The following is a 5,896-nucleotide window of genomic DNA, read 5'->3' as shown; positions in this document are numbered from 1 at the left end:
GAAACCAGTCCTTAGGAATTTTATAGTTATGTTGTTACCATGAATTGTTTATTATTATTAATCATATTTTCCATTTTGTTATTTCTGCTATGGAGAAATGATCTGGCTTTTGGATCAAGTATTGGGCAACCTTATTAAATTTCCTTAGTAATTCTATAGTTTGTTGATTTGGTGTGCTTTTTGAGGTTGAAGATTATACTAACTGCAAATATGACAGTTTCATCTCTGCCTTTCCAATCCTTGTATCTCTTACTTTTGAAATTTTCTGTGGCATTGGCCAGGGCTTCCAGAGCTGTGTTACACAACAGTGGTGATAGTAGCATTCCTTTTCTCATTCCAGATCCTGAACGGCAATGAATTAAAGGTTTTTCCATTAAATAAAATATGTGCTGTAGCTTTTTGGCAAATAACCTTATAAAATTAAGAAATTTCACTTTGATACGTAGTTTTCTAAAGGATTTTTAAAAAGAAACCATAAATATGCCTTCAGCTTTATCAAATGCTTTTTAAAAATCAGTTGAGATAATATAATTTTCTCCTTTAAGCTATCATTGTGGTGAATTACATTGATTCTGTAATGTTGGCATTCCAAGAATAAACCGCACTCAATTATGAGGCACCTTTAATACTCATATTTGGTTTGGTAACACTATGCTGTGTTTTGAATTTTTTGCACCTTTGGAATTGAAATGGGACTATTGTTTTCTTGTACTGTCCACTCTTGTTTTAGAACCAAGTTACTCTAGCTTCTTTAAAATGGCTGTCCAACTTCATTCTTTTTCGGTTTTCTACAACAATCTGTGTAACTTAGAATTAACTGTCCCCTGAGATTTTAGCAGACTGTCTTGAAAAACCATCTGGCTTTAGTGGAGGATACTGGGAGGAGAGATCTTTGACAACCACTTCTACTTATCTAATACTTATTTGTTTTCCTAAAGATGTCTATGTCTCTTTGCATCAAAAGGATGCTTACTTAAACAAATAACCTTGAGGGTGTTAGTTCATCTAAATTAACAAACGGTGTGTCACCAGTAAGTTGATTATATGAATACCTGAGAACAGTGACTCTGTATTAAGCCCAAATTTGAACAAGGAAAGGGGAACTCAGATTAATCTCATTTGGGTCTATATAGGGAATCTCTGTCTCTGTCAACTGGTTCTAACCAGCTCAGAATAATGCTGCTGAAGAGCTTTTATGCTGAGAAATGCTATAGTCGTTTAAAGGTAGGATGATTATTGGGTTTGGTTGTGTTGCAGTTATTGTTGTTGGGTTTTGTTTGCCGCGCCATGCGGCATGTAGGATCCCAATTCCCCCACCAGGGATCAAACCCACGTCCCCCACATTGGAAAAATGGAGTCTTAACCACTGGACCACCAGGGAAGTCCAGTCATTGTTGTTGTTGATGGCTGTCTTGTGGCTTCTGCCAGAAGAATGCAGGTGCAGTCTTACGTGTGAGCCACCAGTGGTTGACTGAGAGGAGAAACGCGGTAGATCTGTTCTCTTAAATGGCTGTTTGTAGGTTTGATAGTGAGTTGTGTTAGACTTGTGTGTGATTCTAGGAAGTCGGTCATTTCTTTATGACACTTGGAGCATGGGAAGAGTGAGAAGCCCCCCAGAGCAGAAACCACCCACCTCCTAGCAGGTTGCCTCGCCTCAGTATTAGGGAGCTGCTGCCCTCTACCAGATAAACATATAGGCAAGTGTAGCTCCTGGTCTCAGGAAGCTCAGAGCAGCTGTGTAAAAAACGTTTCCTTTTCTGATGTATGCATCTGCCCCCCATGTTTGTTTTCTTGGGGAGAAAATGCAGTCATATAATCAAGAGTGTACACAAGAATTTAATACTTCTTAAGTTGTTTGAATGTAATATCTCTTTTAATCTCCCTGAGTGAACTGAAGGATAGGGAATGGGGAATCCAGCCTTTCTGGTGCTGAAGCTGTGTATTTGCAGAAGCTGCCCTTGCCTCAAGGATTGGTTTGTCAGTGCCTAGAAGAACAAAGGAAAGGACCTGTGGAACTTGGAATTAGAAGTAGTCCCAGGCGTGTGCTGGGAATTAAGAGATGGCTCTCTGGAAGAAAAAACAAAAAACAAAAAAACCCAAAAACCCTGACTTGGGCTTCCCTAGTGGCGCAGTGGTTGAGAGTCCGCCTGCCGATTCAGGGGACACGGGTTCGTGCCCCGGTCTGGGAAGATCCCACATGCCGCAGAGCGGCTAGGCCCGTGAGCCATGGCCACTGAGCCTGCGCGTCCGGAGCCTGTGCTCCGCAACAGGAGAGGCCACAAGAGTGAGAGGCCCGCGTACTGCAAAAAAAAAAAAAACAACAAAAAACCCTGACTTAAGTGTTTGTCAATTTCCATGGTGTAAATACTGCCACCACGGCTAATTTCAAAAGACAAAGACTTAACAGTTGGCTTGCAAAATCCCTGAAAATGTAACAGTTAGCTCTCCTGAGCTAGTATGAGCTGATTCCAGCACACCAGAAGGTAATCCACTTCCAAAGGGTAGAGACTACCAGCTATACCTTTGAAACTAAGTGGAAAGTTTCAAAGATTTCCCAGGTGAAAATAGGAAGCAAACCAAACTCTTTTAAAAAGCACTGTCTTGGGACTTCCCTGGCAGTCCAGTGGTTAAGATTCTCAGCTCCCAATGCAGGGGGCACGGGTCTGATCCCTGGTTGGGGAACTAGGATCCTGCATGACGCACAGCATGGCCTAAAAATAAATAAATAAATAAAAAATAAAAAGTACTGGCTTTTAAAGGAAACTCTCTTGAGAGAAAAATTAAAGTTTACTTCCCACAGTGCTTGCAAAGATAGCTACGTCATAGGTTATATATATTCTGTACCTTGAGCAAATACATTAATAAGTTACAGAAGTTGGTTGTCAGAGAATGAATAAGATAATTTTCCACTTTAAAAGATGGTTCTTAATCGAAAAAAAGCTACAACAAAGGTAAGCATTAGTGTTCATCAAAAGATACCATAAAGAAACGTTTTAAAAAAGCAAATTTATTAGACAACTTTGCAGTTGCTGGGATTAAACTTATTACTCTAAACATTGATAAATAAAGGGAAAGAAAGCATTTTAAAGAATTAGTGCATAGCTGTACATTATAATTTTGTTGAATCGTAAGTTTGTTAAATATAAAACCAAATACATTACTCCCATGAAAAGGACTGAAAACATGAAAATAAAAGCCACGAGCTGGGGGAAGATATTTGTAACATACATAATCAAAAAGGCTTTATATGAAGTATAGAAAGAGCTCCTACTAATCAATAAAAAAGGAAAAAGAAATAAATATAAATTTCACAGAAGAGAAAGTACAAATGGCTCATCAATATGTAAAAATGGGGCCTCTCATTGACAATCAGAAAAACACAAATTTAAACTACAATGTGATACTATTTATCACTCACCAACTTGACATAAAAAACAAATATGGCCTAGGATGTGGAGCAAGGGGGCCATGTATCCACTACTTGTGGGAATATAAATATATAAAATATAGAAATATGTATTGTAAATATATGTATAACCATTTTGGCAAGATAATTTGGTATTACCAGCTAAGGTTCAACATAATCATATTCTATTTCACTTCTAGGTCTCTACCATTTGAACTCTTGTACTGGAATATTTGCACAAGATTGCCAGAAGCAGCTGTAATAGCAAAACAGAAAAAACCCAAATGTTGAAATAAGCTGTGTTACATTCATGCTTGGCAATAGTCTTCAGCATTGAAAATGGAAGAACTACTGCAACAGTCATCAACATGCCTATGTCTACAGAACATATTGTTGACCAAAATAAGCAAATGACTAGTGAATCCATACAATAGAAATCTATTTACAGAAAGTTCAAAACCCGGAAAAACCTTAAAAATATATTGTTTATGGATATGCGTATGTGATTAAAAAAACAATTTTAAAAAAGCAAGGGAATGATAACACGAAGTTTGGGAAGGGGTTTACCTTTGGAGAAAGGGCGGGGGAAGCATGCAGCAGAGAGTGGGACACAGGGGCTTCTGCGGTGTTAGTAATATCCTGTTTCCTGGGTTGCTTGCGGGGGGCTTCCAGAGGGGGGATACTTTAAAAGTTTTAGATGGTAAAGTAATATGTTTAATTATTCTGCCACTGATCCTTCAAATGAACAAAATTACATAAATTCTAAAACTGCTCAAAAAAACATATGGTCATAGCACACATTGTTTCTTTTTTAAAAATTTTTATTGAAGTATAGTTGATTTATAATGTGGTGTTAGTTTAGTTTCAGGTGTACAGCAAAGTGAATTGGTTATACACACATTGTTTCCTAAATCATTCTAGGAACTTCCAAATAATTTGTTGATTTTTTCGTTAGTGTGTGTATTGTCTGACACAGCTGAGACTAGTCAAGTGGTGCCCTTTCTGTGCCGTGACTTGACATGGGGTAGCAGTGTACTCTTCAGTACTTACCCATCACATTGAAGTTGTTGTATGATGTGTAGTCTCAATAAGTGGAGAAAGAAAGGGTCCATGGTGCCGAATTCTTTCTGTACCCTGTAAGGTAACATGTTCAATTAATTAATGCTGGGATATAATTGACATAGAACATTAGTTTCATGTGTACAACATAATGATTCGATATTTGTATATAGAGTCGGTCCTCCATATCCATGAGTTTCATATCGGAGGACTTAACCAAACTTGGATCTAAAATATTTGAAAAGCAAAATTTCCAGAAAGTTCCAAAAAGCAGAACTTGAATTTGTTGTGCTCTGGCAACTATTTACATAGCATTTACATTGTATTAGGTATTATAAGTAAACTAGAGATGATTTAAAGTACATGGGAGGAAGCGCTTAGGTTGTGTGCGAATACTATGCCATTTTATATAAGGGACTTCAGCATCTGAGCATTTTGGTATCCACAGGGGTCTTGGAATGGATCCTCTGCAGATACTGTGGGACAACTGTATTGTGAAATGACCACCACAAGAAGTATAGAGAACATCCATCACCACACATAGTTACAATTTTTTTCTTGTGGTGAGAACTTTTAAGATTTATTCTCTTAGCAACTTTCAAATACACAATACAGTATTATTAACTATAGTTGCCATGCTGTACATTACATGCCCAGGACTTAATTATTTTATAACTGGAAGTCTGTACCTTTTGACGCCCTTCACTCCTTTTACTCATCTCCCACTCCCTGCCTCTGGCAACCATTAATCTGTTCTCTGTATCCATGAGTTCAGCTTTTGATTTTTTTTAGATTCAGCATATAAGTGAGATCATGTGGTATTTGTTTTTTCAATTTTCTTAAGTTTACTGAGGCTTGGTTTGTGACCCAAGATGTGATCTATCCTGGAGAATGTTCCATGTGCACTTGAGAAGAAAGTGTAATCTGCTGTTTTGGGATGGAATGTCCTATAAATATCAATTAAATCTATCTGGTCTATTGTGTCCTTATTTATTTTCATTTTGGATGAGCTGTCCATTGGTGTAAGGAAGGTGTTAAAGTCCCCAACTATATTGTGTTACTGTTGATTTCCTCTTTTACAGCTGTCAGCAGTTGCCTTATGTATTGACGTGCTCCTATGTTGCGTGAGTATATATTTATAATTGTTATATCTTCTTCTTGGATTGACCCCTTGATCATTATGTAGTGTCCTTCCTTGTCTCTTGTAACATTCTTTAATTTAAAGTCTATTTTATCTGATATGAGTATTGCTACTCCAGCTTTCTTTTGATTTCCAGTTGCATGGAATATCTTTTTCCATCCCCTCACTTTCAGTCTGTATGTGTCCCTAGGTCTGAAGTGGGTCTCTTGTAGACAGCATATATATGGGTCTTGTTTTTATATCCATTCAGCAAGCCTGTGTCTTTTGGTTGGAGCATTTAATCCATTCAT

Source organism: Phocoena phocoena, chromosome 8, assembly GCF_963924675.1.
Source record: "Phocoena phocoena chromosome 8, mPhoPho1.1, whole genome shotgun sequence".
In the NCBI taxonomy this organism is placed as follows: domain Eukaryota; kingdom Metazoa; phylum Chordata; class Mammalia; order Artiodactyla; family Phocoenidae; genus Phocoena; species Phocoena phocoena.
Note: the sequence above shows the minus strand (reverse complement) of the source record.